Source organism: Triticum urartu, chromosome 2 (genome assembly GCF_003073215.2).
Source record: "Triticum urartu cultivar G1812 chromosome 2, Tu2.1, whole genome shotgun sequence".
Classification (NCBI taxonomy): Eukaryota; Viridiplantae; Streptophyta; class Magnoliopsida; order Poales; family Poaceae; genus Triticum; species Triticum urartu.
Window position 1 is genome coordinate 106,543,304 of NC_053023.1, and position 19,546 is coordinate 106,562,849.

Below are 19,546 nucleotides of genomic sequence, written 5' to 3' on the forward strand. Positions count from 1 at the left end.
GCCATAGTAGTAGAAGTAATAGTTGGCAAGCAACTTCATGGAGACACGATGATGGAGATCATGATGATGGAAATCATGGTGTCATGCCGGTGACAAGATGATCATGGATCCCCAAGATGGAGACCAAAGGAGCTATGTGATATTGGCCATATCATGTCACTATTATTATTTGATTACATGTGATGTTTATCATGTTTTTGCATCTTGTTTACTTAGAACGACGGTAGTAAATAAGATGATCCCTCATAATAATTTCAAGAAAGTGTTCCCCCTAACTGTGCACCGTTGCGACAGTTCGTTGTCTCGAAGCACCACGTGATGATCGGGTGTGATAGATTCCAATGTTCACATACAATGGGTGTAAGACAGATTTACACATGCAAACACTTAGGTTGACTTGACGAGCCTAGCATGTACAGACATGGCCTCGGAACACAGAAGACCGAAAGGTCGAGCATGAGTCGTATAGAAGATACGATCAACATGAAGATGTTCACCGATGTTGACTAGTCCGTCTCACATGATGATCGGACACGACCTAGTTAACTCGGATCATGTTATACTTAGATGACTGGAGGGATGTCTATCTGAGTGGGAGTTCATTGAATAATTTGATTTAGATGAATTTAATTATCATGAACTTAGTCTAAAATCTTTACAACATGTATTGTAGATCAAATGGCCAACGTTGTCCTCAACTTCAACGCATTCCTAGAGAAAACCAAGCTGAAAGACGATGCAGCAACTATACGGACTAGGTCCGGAACCTGAGGATCATCCTCATAGCTGCCAAGAAAGATTATGTCCTACAAGCACCGCTAGGTGACGCACCTATTCTCCCTGCAGAACAAGACGTTATGAACGCTTGGCAGACACGTACCGATGATTACTCCCTCGTTCAGTGCGGCATGCTTTACAGCTTAGAACCGGGGCTCCAAAAGCGTTTTGAGAGACACGGAGCATATGAGATGTTCGAAGAGCTGAAAATGGTTTTTCAAGCTCATGCCCGGGTCGAGAGATATGATGTCTCCGACAAGTTCTTCAGCTGTAAGATGGAGGAAAACAGTTCTGTCAGTGAGCACATACTCACTATGTCTGGGTTACATAACCGCTTGACTCAGCTGGGAGTTAATCTCCCGGATGACGCGGTCATTGACAGAATCCTTCAGTCGCTTCCACCGAGCTACAAGAGCTTTGTGATGAACTTCAATATGCAGGGGATGGAAAAGACCATTCCTGAAGTATTTGCAATGCTGAAATCAGCAGAGGTAGAAGTCAAAAAGGAACATCAAGTGTTGATGGTGAATAAAACCACTAAGTTCAAGAAAGGCAAGGGTAAGAAGAACTTCAAGAAGGACGGCAAGGCAGTTGCTGCGCCCGGCAAGCAAGCTGCCGGGAAGAAGCCAAAGAATGCACCCAAGCCCGAGACTGAGTGCTTTTATTGCAAGGGAAGTGGTCACTGGAAGCGGAACTGCCCCAAATACTTAGCGGACAAGAAGGCCGGCATCACGAAAGGTATACGTGATATACATGTAATTGATGTGTACCTTACCAGTACTTGTAGTAGCTCCTGGGTATTTGATACCGGTGCGGTTGCTCACATTTGTAACTCAAAGCAGGAGCTGCGGAATAAGCGGAGACTGGCGAAGGACGAGGTGACGATGCACGTCGGGAATGGTTCCAAGGTCGATGTGATCGCCATCGGCACGCTACCTCTACATTTACCTACGGGATTAGTTTTAAACCTCAATAATTGTTATTTAGTGCCAGCTTTGAGCATGAACATTGTATCAGGATCTCGTTTAATTCGAGATGGCTACTCATTTAAATCCAAGAATAATGGTTGTTCTATTTATATGAGAGATATGTTTTATAGTCATGCTCCGATGGTGAATGGTTTATTCTTAATGAATCTCGAGCGTAATTCTACACATATTCGTAGTGTGAATACCAAAATATGTAAGGTTGATAATGATAGTCCCACATACTTGTGGCATTGCCGCCTTGGTCACATAGGTGTCAAACGCATGAAGAAGCTCCATGCAAATGGACTTTTAGAGTCTCTTGATTACGAATCATTTGACACGTGCGAACCATGCCTCATGGGTAGAATGACCAAGACTCCGTTCTCAGGAACAATGGAGCGAGCAACCAACTTATTGGAAATCATACATACTGATGTGTGCGGTCCAATGAGTGTTGAGGCTCGCGGTGGCTATCGTTATGTTCTCACCCTCACTGATGACTTGAGTAGATATGGGTATGTCTACTTAATGAAACACAAGTATGAGACCTTTGAAAGGTTCAAGGAATTTCAGAGTGAGGTTGAGAATCAACGTGACAGGAAAATCAAGTTCCTGTGATCAGATCGTGGAGGAGAATACTTGAGTCACGAATTTGGCACACACTTAAGAAAATGTGGAATAGTTTCACAACTCATGCCGCCTGGAACACCTCAGCGTAATGGTGTGTCCGAATGTCATAATCGCACTCTGTTAGATATGGTGCGATCTATGATGTCTCTTACCAATTTACCGCTATCATTTTGGGGCTATGCTTTAGAGACTGCCGCATTCACTTTAAATAGGGCTCCGTCGAAATCTGCTGAGACGACACCGTATGAATTATGGTTTGGGAAGAAACCTAAGCTGTCGTTTCTAAAAGTTTGGGGATGCGATGCTTATGTCAAGAAACTTCAACCTGAAAAGCTCGAACCCAAGTCAGAAAAATGCGTCTTCATAGGATACCCTAAAGAAACTATTGGGTATACCTTCTACCTCAGATCCAAAGGCAAGATCTTTGTTGCCAAGAATGGATCCTTTCTAGAGAAGGAGTTTCTCTCGAAAGAAGTAAGTGGGAGGAAAGTAGAACTTGATGAAGTATTACCTCTTGAATCGGAAAGTGGCGCAACTCAGGAAAATGTTCCTGTGGTGCCTGCACCAATTAGAGAGGAAGTTAATGATGATGATCAAGATACTTCTGATCAAGCTCCTACTGAAATTCGAAGGTCCACAAGGACACGTTCCGCACCAGAATGGTACGGCAACCCTGTCTTGGAAATCATGTTGTTAGACAACGGTGAACCTTCGAACTATGAAGAAGCGATGGCGGGCCCAGATTCCGACAAATGGCTGGAAGCCATGAAATCCGAGATAGGATCCATGTATGAAAACGAAGTATGGACTTTGACTGACTTGCCCATTGAGCGGCGAGCCATAGAAAATAAATGGATCTTTAAGAATAAGACAGACGCGGATGGTAATGTGACCATCTATAAAGCTCGGCTTGTCGCTAAGGGTTATCGACAAGTTCAAGGGGTTGACTACGATGAGACTTTCTCACCGGTAGCGAAGCTGAAGTCCGTCCAAATCATGTTAGCAATTTCCACATTCTATGATTATGAGATATGGCAAATGGACGTCAAAACGGCATTCCTTAATGGTTTCCTTAAGGAAGAATTGTATATGATGCAGCCGGAAGGTTTTGTCGATCCTAAGAATGCTGACAAGGTGTGCAAGCTCCAACGCTCGATTTATGGGCTGGTGCAAGCATCTCGGAGTTGGAACATTCGCTTTGATGAGATGATCAAAGCGTTTGGGTTTATGCAGACTTATGGAGAAGCCTGCGTTTACAAGAAAGTGAGTGGGAGCTCTGTAGCATTTCTCATATTATATGTAGATGACATACTTTTGATGGGAAATGATATAGAGCTTTTAGACAGCATTAAGGCCTACTTGAATAAGAGTTTTTCAATGAAGGACCTTGGAGAAGCTGCTTATATATTAGGCATCAAGATCTATAGAGATAGATCAAGACGCCTCATAGGTCTTTCACAAAGCACATACCTTGATAAGATATTGAAGAAATTCAATATGGATCAGTCTAAGAAGGGGTTCTTGCCTGTGTTGCAAGGTGTGAAATTGAGCTCAGCTCAATGTCCGACCACGGCAGAAGATATAGAAGAGATGAGTGTCATCCCCTATGCCTCAGCCATAGGTTCTATTATGTATGCCATGCTGTGTACCATACCTGATGTAAACCTTGCCGTAAGTTTGGTAGGTTGGTACCAAAGTAATCCCGGCAAGGAACACTGGACAGCGGTCAAGAATATCCTGAAGTACCTGAAAAGGACTAAGGAAATGTTTCTCGTTTATGGAGGTGACGAAGAGCTCGTCGTAAAGGGTTACGTCGACGCTAGCTTCGACACAGGTCTGGATGACTCTAAGTCACAAACCGGATACGTGCATATTTTGAATGGTGGGGCAGTAAGCTGGTGCAGTTGCAAGCAGAGCGTCGTGGCGGGATGTACATGTGAAGCGGAGTACATGGCAGCCTCGGAGGCAGCGCATGAAGCAATTTGGGTGAAGGAGTTCATCACCGACCTAGGAGTCATACCCAATGCGTCGGGGCCGATCAAACTCTTCTATGACAACACTGGAGCTATTGCACTTGCCAAGGAGCCCAGGTTTCACAAGAAGACCAGGCACATCAAGTGTCGCTTCAACTCCATTCGTGAAAATGTTCAAGATGGAGACATAGATATTTGTAAAGTACATACGGACCTGAATGTAGCAGATCCGTTGACTAAACCTCTCCCTAGAGCAAAACATGATCAACACCAGAATTCCATGGGTGTTCGATTCATCACAATGTAACTAGATTATTGACTCTAGTGCAAGTGGGAGACTGTTGGAAATATGCCCTAGAGGCAATAATAAAAGGATTATTATTATATTTCCTTGTTCATGATAATTGTCTTTTATTCATGCTATAATTGTGTTATCCGGAAATCGTAATACATGTGTGAATACATAGACACCAACATGTCCCTAGTAAGCCTCTAGTTGACTAGCTCGTTGATCAACAGATAGTCATGGTTTCCTGACTATGGACATTGGATGTCATTGATAACGAGATCACATCATTAGGAGAATGAGTGATGGACAAGACCCAATCCTAAACATAGCACAAGATCGTATAGTTCGTTTGCTAGAGTTTTTCCAATGTCAAGTATCTTTTCCTTAGACCATGAGATCGTGTAACTCCCGGATACCGTAGGAGTGCTTTGGGTGTACCAAACGTCACAACGTAACTGGGTGACTATAAAGGTATACTACGGGTATCTCCGAAAGTGTCTGTTGGGTTGACACGGATCAAGACTGGGATTTGTCACTCCGTATGACGGAGAGGTATCTCTGGGCCCACTCGGTAATGCATCATCATAATGAGCTCAAAGTGACCAAGTGTCTGCTCACTGGATCATGCATTACGGTACGAGTAAAGTGACTTGCCGGTAACGAGATTGAACGAGGTATTGGGATACCGACGATCGAATCTCGGGCAAGTAATGTACCAATTGACAAAGGGAATTGTATACGGGGTTGCCTGAATCCTCGACATCGTGGTTCATCCGATGAGATCATCGAGAAGCATGTGGGAGCCAACATGGGTATCCAGATCCCGCTGTTGGTTATTGACCGGAGAGCCCTCTCGGTCATGTCTACATGTCTCCCGAACCCGTAGGGTCTACACACTTAAGGTTCGGTGACGCTAGGGTTGTAGAGATATGTATATGCAGTAACCCGAAAGTTGTTCGGAGTCCCGAATGAGATCCCGGACGTCACGAGGAGTTCGGAGGTAAAGATTTGTATATGGGAAGTTGTCATACGGTCACCGGAAAGGTTCGGGGGCATATCGGTATTGTACCAGGGCCACCGGAGGGGTTCCGGGGGTCCACCGGGAGGGGCCACCTCTCCCGAAGGGCCTTATGGGCTGTATGAGGAAGGGATCCAGCCCAAAGTGGGCTGGGGCGCCACTCCCCCCTAGGGCCCATGCGCCTAGGGTTGGGGGAAACCCTAAGGGGGCGCCCCCCTTGCTTGGGGGGCAAGCCCCCTCCCCTTGGCCGCCGCCCCCCTCTAGATCTCATCTAGAGGGGCCGGCCCCCCTTCTCCCCTCCCCTATAAATAGAGGGGAGAGGGGAGGACTGCTAGACACATCCAAGGCGCAGCCCCTCCCCTCCCCAACACCTCTCCTCCTCCGTCACGAGCTTGGCGAAGCCCTGCCGAGTACTGCTGCTCCACCACCACCACGCCGTCGTGCTGCTGCTGGAGCCATCTTCCTCAACCTCTCCTTGCCCCTTGCTGGATCAAGAAGGTGGAGACGTCACGCTGACCGTACGTGTGTTGAACGCGGATGTGCCGTCCGTTCGGCGCTAGGATCTCCGGTGATTTGGATCACGTCGAGTACGAGTCCCTCATTCCCGTTCTCTTGAACGCTTCCGCTCGCGATCTACAAAGGTATGTAGATGCAATCTGAATACTCGTTGCTAGATGAACTCATAGATGGATCTTGGTGAAACCGTACGAAATTTTTTGTTTTCTACAACGTTCCCCAGCAGGGTCAACATCCGCAGGCTGTGGTCCACGGACCATGCAGGGATAGAAGCCTTGTTCAATGGCTTCATCTCTGGACCTGGGTTGAAGATTTTTGTAGCGGATGTCTCCCCATGGTCGCTTGATGGCATTCTTTTCAGCATATTCCTTTGTCACAAATCTGTACTTGAACCACTGTTCTGCCCAATATCGTCGAATCCATTGGATTCATGTCTTGCGCTGATTGTAATCCTCTTCAGGATCTGTCTTGTACAGCTCTGAGAGGTCATCGGGCAGATCTCTTGATGTTTCTCCTTGACGCTTTCTGCCACCCTTCCTTGCTGATTTCTCTGCAGCCATGAACTTTAAACTGAATGGCTTCAATACATTCAAAGGCTTCAAAGGCTTTCGCTTGCTGGACAACCAGGAACTGGCTTCGGGAGAATTTATGTGATACTGTAAGAATTCTACAAATGAATGCAGACTATGAGAACCAAGGGATTCTCCCACGGACATGTACCTGTGATAGCATTAAGGTGCGAGGGAAGGGGAAGAGGTCATATGCATTCTCAGAAGATTTTGAAGATAAATCAGTTTAGAAGACATTGACCTCATCGTGCGAAGACATTCACTCATAGATAAGGAGTTGGTTCCAGATTTGTACGAATCCAAGGATTAGTACAAGTGAGGAATCTAACTACTTTGTGAAGCATAAGTGAATATACTAGGCATATTATGAGATGCAGTATGAAATAGATCCAACTTGTGTGAATACAAACTGCTTGTGGTAGAAAGTGACGAATCTATAGGATCAAAGGGGCCGTAAAAAGGAAGTTTTATTTACCACACGAAGAACTGCTAGACGGAGTGGAAGAGGAGGCCGAGCAGTCCGATCGTCCGTGCCCTAACTTGGCGACGGAGAACACCTACGGCGACGGTGGAGAAAACAATGTCCGCGGTCGGCGTGAAGACGGCGTGGGAGAGGTTGCGGCAGCTAAGCGCTTCGTCGCCGGCGTTGTCGAGGGCTAGCGGTGGCGCTAGGGTTCGTGCGAGAGTGGAATAAGAGATAATGACTGTGGTGAGGCGTTTATTTGTAGGGACAGGGGCGGCTCAGTGTTATTACACAGGTGCCCCTGGCGATTCACATCTGAGGAACACGTGGCCATCATGCAGCATGTCAGAGGTTGTTCCACGTCCCACGCACGCCTGGATTGCGGGTGGTCGTTCCCACTTCTCCGGGTTTCAGGTGAAGGAATTAGCATTGAAAGCGGACTTAATATTTGTCTCTGTATCTTCTGCTGACAAGGATGCAGAGAAGACATTTGACAGTTTCAAAAGAATGCATATGATTTGGAGAGATAGAGTTTGAGATAGAAAGCATAGAGAGGTTAGGGTCCGATCACATTCACTTAGTTCAAAAGATTCAACAAGAAGACATAGCTATAAGTGAATGCTATAGAGGACAAAAAGCTAGTATATATATAATCAACATAGTGAAGATAATCATGAAGACATGTTGAGATTGAAGCCAAACCAAATGTGAAGACATAGCAAACGTAACGCCATGAGTGAAACACTTCAAACAGAACATTTGGTGGTGGCGTTACCCACTGTATAGGAAGTATTAGACCCAGACACGACGCACAATTATCGTGGCGCTCCGAAGTCAAATTCCTCATTAATGTATTCACACTTAGAATGCATGTCTTCATTGATTGAAGATATACTTTACTTCGTGTGTTGCACATCTAAGTCATCAATATGCATAAGTGTTAGGATGTGTGCCTGATCACAGGACATTTGAGGATTCCAAGATATTTAGCTCACACCGTAACTTGCAAAATCTCTTCTCATCCAAGGGCTTGGTGAAGATATCTGCCAATTGTTCTTCAGTGTTGACGTGTATGATATCAATGTCTTCCTTCACAACATGATCTCTGAGAAAGTGATGACGAATCTCAATTTGCTTTGTCTTCGAGTGCTGAACTGGGTTGTTGGCAATCTTGATGGCGCTTTCATTGTCGCAGTAGAGTGGCACTTGCTTCAGATGAATGCCATAGTCTTTGAGTGTTTGCTTCATCCACAGAAGCTGAGCGCAGCAAGATCTAGCAGCAATGTATTCAGATTCAGCAGTGGAGAGAGATACATAGTTCTGCTTCTTTGAAGACCAACATACAAGTGATCGTCCCAGAAAATGACATGTGCCTGATGTAGACTTGCGATCCACCTTGTCACCAGCATAATCAGCATCCGAGAATCCAACCAGATCAAACTCTGAGCCCTTTGGATACCATAATCCTAGAGTTGGGGTGTGAGCCAAATATCGAAGAATTCACTTCACAGCTAAGTGATGTGATTCCTTTGGTGCCGCTTGGAATTGAGCACACATGCAAACACTAAGCATAATATCTGGCCTAGATGCACATAGATAAAGTAAAGAACCAATCATGGAGCGGTATACCTTTTGATCGAACTCTTTACCATTGTCGTCGGGACCCAGATGATGTTTGGCTGGCATTGGCGTCGTGAAGCCTTTGCAGTCTTGTATACCGAACTTCTTCAGGCAATCTTTGAGATACTTCTCTTGAGATATGAAGATGCCATTGCGTTGCTGTCGTATTTGAAGACCGGGGAAGAACTTTAGCTCTCCCATCATGGACATCTGATATTGCTCTTGCATCATATATCCAAACTCTTCACTGTACTTCTGATTGGTGCAGCCGAAGATAATGTCATCCACATATATTTGGCACACAAACAGTTCACCATAATATGTCTTCGTGAAGAGAGTGGGGTCGAGGGAACCAGGTGTGAAGCCTTTGCTCTTCAGGAAGTATTTGAGTGTGTCATACCAAGCCCGAGGGGCTTGTTTGAGGCCATACAGTGCCTTGTTGAGCTTGTATACCATGTCAGGATGTTTTGGATCTTCAAAGCCAGGCGGTTGTGCAACATACACTTCTTCTTCAATCTTGCCATTGAGAAAAGCGCTCTTCACATCCATTTGATATAGAAGTATGTTATGATGATTTGCATAGGCCAGCAGTATGCGTATGGCTTCAAGTCGAGCCACAGGAGCAAATGTTTCATCGAAGTCAATCCCTTCCACTTGAGTATATCCTTAAGCAACGAGACGAGCTTTGTTTCTGACAACTTGACCATGCTCATCTTGCTTGTTGCGGTATATCCATTTGGTGCCTATTATATTGTGCTTCCGAGGATCAGGACGCTTAACCAGTTCCCATACATTATTCAGCTCAAACTGTTGAAGCTCTTCTTGCATAGCTTGAATCCATTCAGGTTCCATGAAGGCTTCTTCAACTTTCTTGGGTTCTGTTACTGAGACGAATGCGAAGTGCCCACAGAAATTTGCTAGCTATGTTGCCCTTGAACGAGTGAGTGGACCGGGTGCATTGATGCTATCAATTATTCTCTCAATCTGCACTTCATTGGCAACACGAGGATGTAAAGGGCGAAGATTTTGCTCTTGCTGATCATTGTCATTGTTAGAGGGATTGTCTTCAGGCTGAGCATTGTCTTCAGGTTGATCAGGTGCGGAGATAATAAGTTCCTCTTCAGGTTGAGCTTCAGAGGGTATGATTTCTCCAGTTCCCATTAGTTTGATTGATTCACTGGATGGAACTTCATCTAGCACATTTGGCAGGTTCTCTCTTTGTGAACCATTTGTCTCATCGAACCGCACATCCACTGTTTCAACCACTTTATAATGAAAGAGATTGAAGACTCTGTAGGAGTGCGAATCCTTTCCATATCCAAGCATAAAACCCTCATGTGCTTTTGGTGCAAATTTTGAAGTGTGATGTGGATCCTTGATCCAGCACCTGGTGACAAATACTCTGAAGTAACTAACATTTGGCTTCTTGCCAGTAAGGAGCTCATAAGATGTCTTGTTCAGAAGCTTGTGAAGATAAACACTATTGATTGTATGGCATGCAGTATCAATGGCTTCAGGCCAGAATTTTCTTGGAGTCTTGTATTCATCAAGCATCGTTCGGGCCATCTCAATGAGTGTTCTGTTCTTGCGTTCGACGACGCCATTCTGCTGTGGCGTGTATGGAGCTGAGAATTCATGTGTGATGCCCAAAGTATCAAGATATGTATCAAGGCCAGTGTTCTTGAATTCAGTGCCATTGTCACTTCTGATGTGCTTTATCTTGGCGCCATAGTTGTTCATTGCTCGATTGGCGAAGCGTCTGAAGACATCCCGCACTTCAGTCTTGTAGAGGATTATGTGCACCCAAGTATATCTAGAATAATCATCAACAATGACAAAGCCATAGAGACAAGCAGTACTAGTAAGAGTTGAGTAATGAGTGGGACCGAAAAGATCCATGTGGAGCAGTTCGAAGGGTCGAGTTGTTGTCATGATTGTCTTCGAGGGATGTTTGGCCCTCGTCATCTTTCCTGCTTCACAGGCACCGCATAAGTGATCTTTCTTGAACTTGACGCCCTCGATGCCTATGACTTGCTTCTTCTTTGCAAGGGTGTGGAGGTTCCTCATGCCAGCATGCCCTAGCCTCCGATGCCAGAGCCAGCATTCTGAAGCTTTTGCCAGAAGACATACGGTAAGCTGTGGTCCTGCTGAGAAATCTACCACGTACAAATCATCCTTCCTATACCCTTCAAACACTAGAGACTTGTCAGATTCCATTAGAACAAGGCAACGATATTTTCCAAACATCACGATCATATTTAAATCACAAAGCATTGAGACAGACATTAATTTGAAGCCAAGGGATTCAACAAGCATGACTTTATCCATGTGTTGATCCTTTGAGATTGCAACTCTACCTAGACCCAATACCTTACTTTTACCAGTGTCAGCAAATGTGATGTGACTCTTGTCGGATGGACATAAGGTTGAGTCCATAAGAAGGCTTCTCTTGCCAGTCATGTGATTGGTACACCCACTATCAATAATCCATTCTGAAGCTGCTGGTGTCGTACCCTACAGTGCAGTTAGGGGGATAGGCTTCACAAAGAGAATTGTGAAGCAAAAACATTTGACGAACCAGTGGGTTATGAAAGCTTAGATCGAGATTTGGACTGATAGGGAGAGTAGCAAGCGATTCAGGAATGAAGTACATAATAAGACCATTCGGGCATTTGATCTTGCGCCCTACAAGATGTTTAAGGTCCCCAGCAATAGCGTCAGACAATTTTGGTTTTTTGCTGGAGACCCTTCCCTGCAAAAGAGAGTTAAGCTTTCTTAGCCACCCACATCTTCAAGGGTGGCTTAGAAGCAATACGTCTAAGTGCAACATCTGAGAACTTTGGCTTTGGAGCCCTAGCAAAAAGTCTTGCAGGAGGACAATAGTACTCATAAGAATAAGCAGAATAGTTCTTGGTCCTATGAACATGGCGGTTTGATGAACCGCGCTCATATTCATAGGCCTGAGTATGGTTTCCCTGCAAAACATTTGCGTTAGTGCGACTCAGGTGAGTCCTCTGTTTGTATGAAGCCTTTGGACCGTATGAAGCCTGTGGTCTGGGGTTTGTCTTCTTCACCTGTGGTGTCATGATGACATTCACAGGAAGATTCTCCAAACACTTTTTTGGCACCCAGGTCTTCTTCATAGGCGGTCCATTCCTGCAGTTAGTACCAATATACCTAGCAAACACTTCACCATTCTGATTCTTAAACAGTTTATAGTTTGCATCAAAGGATTCATCAATGATAATGGGGTTAGCACAAGTGAAGCCAGATAGAGTGGATGTATCTGCTGAAGGTTCCTTTGCAGCAACCCATGTGGTTTTGGGGTACTGCTCAGGTTTCCAGTAAGAGCCATCAGCATTCATTTTCCTTACGAACCCAACACCCTCTTTCCTAGAGTTTCGGTTCAGGATCTGCCTTTTGAGGACATCACATAGTGTCTGATGCCCTTTGAGACTTTTGTACATCCCTGTTTCAAGCAATGTCTTCAACCTAGCATTCTCATCAGCAATAGCAGTGGTATCCTCAAGAGAGGGGTTAGTTCCCACATCAACAGTTGAAGATATTGCAACAGTAGCAGCAGTAGAACATTCAGCAACAGAGGTAGCATTATCACGCTCAATGCATTTAAGACATGGTGGTTCAAATCTTTCCTGAGCTGAACTGATCTGTTCAGCGCGAAGCGACTCGTTTTCTTTCTGAAGATCTTCATGAGCCGCTCTCAATTTCTCAAGATCTTGCTTCCTTTGAAGATAATCATAGGAAAGCCTTTCATGAGCTGTTGAGAGCGTTTCATGATGACTTTCAAGTTCCTCATACTTAACATGAAGATTTTTTATGTCTTCAATTAAGGACTGAGATCGAGTCATTTCAGCGTCTAACAGATCATCGCTTTTGTCTAACAGTTTTTGAATGTGTTCCATGGTTTTCTGTTGTTCAGTTGCAATTTTAGCGAGTGTTTTGTAGCTGGGTTTGGAACCACAATCAGAGTCATCGTCACTAGATGTTTGATAGTGAGTAGTGCGTGTGTTTACCTTGGCACCGCGTGCCATGAAGAAGTAGGTAGGAGCGGAGTAGTCCTTGTCATTTGCATCGGTGTCGGTGATGGAGTCATTGTCTTCAGTGTTGAAGATGGACTTGGCAACGTATGCTGTAGCCAGACTCGCAACGCCAGAATCGGACTCCTCCTTAGACTCCACCTCCGCCTCGTCAGAAGCGGACTCCTCCTCTGAATCCATTTCCTTGCTAACAAACGCACGTGCCTTGCCAGATGAGCTCTTCTTGTGTGATGAAGACTTTGAGGAGGACTTGGAAGAAGACTTTGAGTATTTCTTCTTCTTCTTGTCATCAGAATCATACTCCTTGCTCTTCTTTTTCTTCTTGTTCTCAACGTCCCACTGCGGACACTCAGAGATGTAGTGGCCAGGTTTCTTGCACTTGTGGCATGTTTTCTTCTTGTAGTCATGAGCAGAAGCTTCATCATTCCTTGAGCTTGATCGTGAAGACTTTCTGAAGCCTTTCTTCTTGGTGAATTTTTGGAACTTCTACACAAGCATAGCAAGCTCCTTTCCAATGTCTTCAGGATCATCAGAGTTGCTGTCAGATTCTTCTTCAGATGAGGAGACAGCTTTTTCCTTCAAGGCACGAGTTCGCCCATAGTTGGGACCGTAGATATCTCTTTTCTCAGAAAGCTGAAACTCATGTGTGTTGAGCCTCTCAAGTATGTCAGACGGATCGAGTGTCTTGAAATCAGGACGTTCGTGAATCATCAGGGCTAGGGTGTCAAACGAACTGTCAAGTGATCTCAGGAGTGTCTTGACGACTTCATGCTTGGTGATATCAGTAGCGTCGAGGGCTTGAAGCTCATTTCTGATGTCAGTGAGTCGATCAAATGTGAGCTGGACATTCTCATTGTCATTTCTCTTGAAGCGGTCGAAGAGGTTGCAAAGGACACTGATTCTCTGATCTCTCTGGGTTGAGACGCCTTCGTTGACCTTGGAGAACCAGTCCCAGACTAGCTTAGATGTTTCCAAAGCACTCACGCGGCCATACTGTCCTTTGGTCAGATGACCATAGATGATATTCTTGGCAGTAGAGTCCAGTTGAACGAACTTCTTGACGTCAGCAACAGTGACACCTTCTCCAGCCTTGGGAACGCCGTTCTTGATGACATACCATAGGTCGACGTCAATGGCTTCAAGATGCATGCGCATCTTATTCTTCCAGTAGGGATATTCAGTTCCATCAAAGACGGGGCACGCAGCGGAGACTTTAATTATCCCTGCAGTCGACATAGCTAAACTCCAGGTGGTTAAACCGAATCACACAGAACAAGGGAGTACCTTGCTCTGATACCAATTGAAAGTGCGTTATATCGACTAGAGGGGGGGGGTGAATAGGCGATTTTTATGAAAGTCTTCAAAACGTGGAAGTTTCGAAGACAAACGATAGAAATAAACCTATTACCATGCAGTGGAAGGTAGACTACACTAGGTAAACCATAGTCAAGTATTCAATGAAGTGAAAGCACAATGACTAATAGCAGCTAGGTAGTAAGGATCAGGTAGGAAGATATTATGAAGCCGATCAGAACAAGCAGTCACTCAGTGAAGACAGAAGATAGTGCAATCATACAATGACTTCACAAGGACCAACAGTAAGTAAAGGGAAGGGAAGGATGAAACCAGTGACTCGTTGAAGACAATGATTTGTTGGACCAGTTCCGGTTGGTATGACAACTGTACGTCTGGTTAGGGCGGCTAGGTATTTAAAACTGAGGACACACAGTCCCGGACACCCAGTCCTGAACACGCAGCTCAGGACACCCAGTCCTCACCGTATTCCCCTTGAGCTAAGGTCACACAGACCTCGCCCAATCACTCTGGTAAGTCTTCAAGGTAGACTCCCAAACCTTCACAGACTTCGTTCACCGGCGATCCACAATGACTCTTGGATGCTCAGAACGCGACGCCTAACCGGCTAGAGGATTCACAGTCCTCAAGTGTAATAAGTCTTCAGATCACACGGACAAGGAGACTTAAGTGATGCCTAACACTCTTTGGCTCTGGGTGGTTAGGGCTTTATCCTCGCAAGGAATTCTCTCTCAAAGGATTCGAGGTGGGTTGCTCTCAAACGACAAAAGCCGTTCTCTAACTCTGAGCAGCCAACCATTTATGGTTGTAGGGGGTGGGATATTTATAGCCACTAGGCAACCCGACCTGATTTGTCCGAAATGACCCTGGGTCACTAAGGAACTGACACGCGTTCCAACGGGCAGATTTCAAACAAACACGGCAACTTTACTTGGGCTACAAGCAAAGCTGACTTGTCTGACTCTGGACAAGATTCGCTCTCATAGTCTTCACTCGAAGACATAGGTTTTGGTTAAGCATCACTTCAGTCATTCTGACTGGTTCTCTTGGACCCCATTTAACAGTACGGTGGTTCCTATGACTCAATAAAGAAGAAAAAGAACTACGAAAGATCTGAGTCTTCGAGCTCCATAGGCTTCATGCGATGTCTTCTCTTGTCATAGTCTTCAATGAGAATATCTTCATATACCACCTTTGACATCAATGTCTTCATACATTTTTAGGGGTCATATCTGGTAGGAAAACCGAATCAATGAGGGACTTCTACCCGTGTTATCCTGCAATTCTCACAAACACATTAGTCCCTCAACTAGGTTTGTCGTCAATACTCCAAAACCAACTAGGGGTGGCACTAGATGCACTTACAGATGTGATCCCGTTAATCAAATGACAACTCATGTCTATGGTTAGGAAACATAACCATCTTTGATCAACGAGCTAGTCAAGTAGAGGCATACTAGTGACACTCTGTTTGTCTATGTATTCACACATGTATTATGTTTCCGGTTAATACAATTCTAGCTTGAATAATAAACATTTATCATGATATAAGGAAATAAATAATAACTTTATTATTGCATCTAGGGCATATTTCCTTCACCTTCGTCCCCTCTCGGCGCCGCCCCTCTCCCGCTAGCTCCCTGCCGAAGCGCGGAGCCCTCAGCCGCCGGCAAATGAGGACGCGCATGCGAGGCGCGCGGCGCAGAGCAGCGGTCTCCTCCTTGCCGCGACGAGCGCCCTGCTGCCGTCGAGGCCCTCTTGTCACCTCCAAACTGGTCTGCTCCCCGACATCTCTCTCGCTCTCAATATCTTCTTTCTGTTGTTTCTTTTCTCAATCGAACATAGATCAGAAAGCTCTTGATCCACCAAAACGTTGAATCATGTGCAATTGTTTATATATTAAGAGGGGGTAGTGTATCTCTAGACATACATAGTATGGGAAAAACCCCCAAAACCTCCTAACTACCGATCCACAAAAGGGGTGTTGATGGGTTAGAAGGTTGTCTACTACCGCCGGAAACTCTAGGGTAGTGCTGGCGACATCGTGCTGCTGTTGCTGCTGCTCTGGCTCTTGCTCGCTCACGCTGCTACTCTACTCTTCCCTCACTCATGTCGCTGCTCTGCTCTTGCTCTCGCTCGCACTACTGATGCTGGTACACATGCTGCCAAAGCTACACGAGTTGCTGCTCTGGCTCTAGTTCGCGCTGCTGCTCCAGGCGCTGTTGCTCTGGCTGCTATCTGCTATAGTGTTCCATGCTGATTGCCTGCTGATTTAGATCACTGTTTCTCAACCACTAGTGCTCGAGCAGCCTAAACTACATGTGAAGTGCTTCTCTTCTACCAGTGCGTTCAGTTTCGACAGTAACATTCAGATTCCACAGTAAATTTCAGTTTCGACAGTTAAGTTTAGAGTGAATAGTTTTTACCTCATCTATTGTAGTTAGGTGTTTTTTTTCTGGTTTTGTAAATTTTACATCTACCACTTTTTGGTAATGTATTTTACATCATCTATTGGAGATGCTATTAGAATCCCACTTGAGATTAACGATGTTTGTCTTATACTGCTTCAACCTCGAAGTCTTACGGCTCGCGGGAGCTTCTCCAACGACAGAACCATCCATCACAACAGAGCAGTACCTTGAACGCCATCTACAGACGCCTCAGATCTTCCTCCACACCCGCGATAGCCACCTCTACCACAACTTCTTCAGTGACCAACCCAATGATGCTGAGGTCGACACGGCTATGACAAAGAGGTTGTACACTTGTCGCATCAGTTATTACTCTACATTCATGTCGATCCATTAGGGCTATTTTGGTTCAAAGGAAAAAATGAAGGAAAAACATAGCAATATGAAATTTTCCTATGGTACTCTACTATTCAATTATTCATGCATTTGGTTGAAAGGAATGGAGAAAAACATCCACCTGGACCTACTTTTCAAAATCATATGCATGAGAACAAGACTAAGTGCATTAGTGGCAGAATAACATTCTAACTATACACATTTTCATATTGTTTGACTTTAATTTGACCATGTTTCTTTGCATTCCTCTGTTCTTCCAATTCCTGTGAACCAAACAACAAAGTTGACTGAAATCCAGTGCTTACAAATGCTCTGTTTCCCATGCGCATTCCTATCCTCTTCCGGTGTTTTGCCTATTCCTGCATTTTTAGAATCTTGCAGGCCAAAGGAGCCCTTACATAATTACTTCAGTTACAGATAAGTGTTGAAGAAAACTTTGTGTGGTTTGTCCTGCTCCTGCCACGACGTCGTCCACCTCACCTAAGCTTCACCATCAACAGAAGCATCAACCCCACCAGACATCACGACTCCTGACCGTCTTCGCTACCTCAGATCTCCTTCCCTGCTGCCGGCACCCACCACAACTGCATCACTATCATTGACTCAGCAGATGAACCTGAGGAGTACACGGGTCCGCAAGAGAGGCCGCACTCTTTTGTTTCTACTTATGCTATGCATTTCTTAATATTGCCTGCTACTTTATCGTTCTGTTCACCTCTTAGACTCCAACTCAGGCCCAAATTAATGTTTAATCTTGAGTTTTAAAATGCTTGTGGGACACATATCGAGGCAGCAATGAATATTAGCTCTGTCTATTATCTGGTTCACCTAGGCCATGTCTATGTGGTTCATCTTGGGTGGAAAACAAGCAGTATGTTCATCTTGGGTGGGAAACAAATAGTAAAGCAATCATCATTTATCTTTTTATTAAATTAGAGCTATCATCAGCCTGCTATCATTGTTTTTGGATCTATCCACTGGTTGTTACCATCACTCTAGATTTCTGCATGCTCTCCTCACATAATCTCACTATATCTTTTTCGTATGCATGCCAGATATTGTACCCAGTCATGTTGGACATGTAGAGAAAAAGAGAAGAGTTTTGCGCGGCAATACAATGTCATGCAGATATCGCTCCATGGTGAGTGCAATGGTAAACCCCCCTCCTCCAGATTGTAATCCACAGGAAGATATATGTTCAGAGGCAAATTCACACGGAGTTGACCACTCCTATTTACCCCCCCCCCCCTCAAGGTGTTTGCTCTAACTTGACATGATGATGTTGGTCATATCATGGATATTTTGCATTGTAGTGCTTACTTTCGACATCATATATGTCATCTGCTTAGTTTAGACATGTTTTGTAATGCCACTTCTTTAGTTTCTATATCATATATGTGAACTATGCAATCTCATCTTTTTTTGGCCAGCCATAATATATGTGAAATATGCAATGCCATCCTGTTTAGCCAGGCATCATATATCTGAATTATATCTTGCCATTCCTTCTCTTCATTACATTTCTATTTGTCGACAATGCTTGTACATTCAACTACTCTTCCTATGAATCAGCCATTTGAGTGGGTGATGGAAAAATCTAGAGTGAAAACAAGGTCTTCAGAGAAAACAGTGCTACTTGTCGAAGCAGATCTCATGTTGGGTCTAGATAGATCCTCAGAGATGGTCTCAAAGATAGATGACTAGTCATATTCCCCCACCGCGGTGTATGCTCTAACTCGGCACGGTTATACTGCTCATATCATCATATGGTGTCTTGTATTCCATAGTTTAGACATCATATACACAATATTCAACACCATGTTCTTAGTTCAGACATCATATATGTGAATGCCATCTGCTTAGTATATAAATCACATATGTGAATTATATCATGTGATCCTGATTACTTAGATAACATGTATGTGAATTATGTCATGCGAACCTATTTACTAAAGACATCATATAATTATCGCATGCCATCATGTTTAGTTAGTCATCATATCTTTGAATTATGTCATGCTATGCTATCTAGTTTAGATAGACATCATATATGTGAAATTATGTCATGCTATCCTTTTTAGTTAAACAATATATATGTGAACTATTTCATGCCCTCTTTTTTCCACACTATCTATTGCATCTATCTCTCATACAAGGTCTGTGCATTCAACTACTTTTATTGTTTATCAGCCATTTGAATTGGAGGGGATGATGGCAGTATCTAGCAGAGTAAAACACAGTCTTCAAATAAAGCAGTGCTACCACTTGGTGGAGATAGCACCCGGTTGTACATGCACAAGAACCAGCCCTACCACACATAACCTAGACTCTCGCAGATTGTACCCCTACTTCGATGGACAGAGAACCAACTTCACCCAATCTAACCCCAACCCCAGTAAATAGTAATCCAGTTCCAGTTGACATAGCACCATCTCAAACACAGAGCTCCTAGACAACAGCAGTTAGTAAGGCAGCTCCAGTGCCCAAAGCACCAGGCTTACCACGATGAACCCCAACTCCACCCGTTAGTACACCTATTCCTGT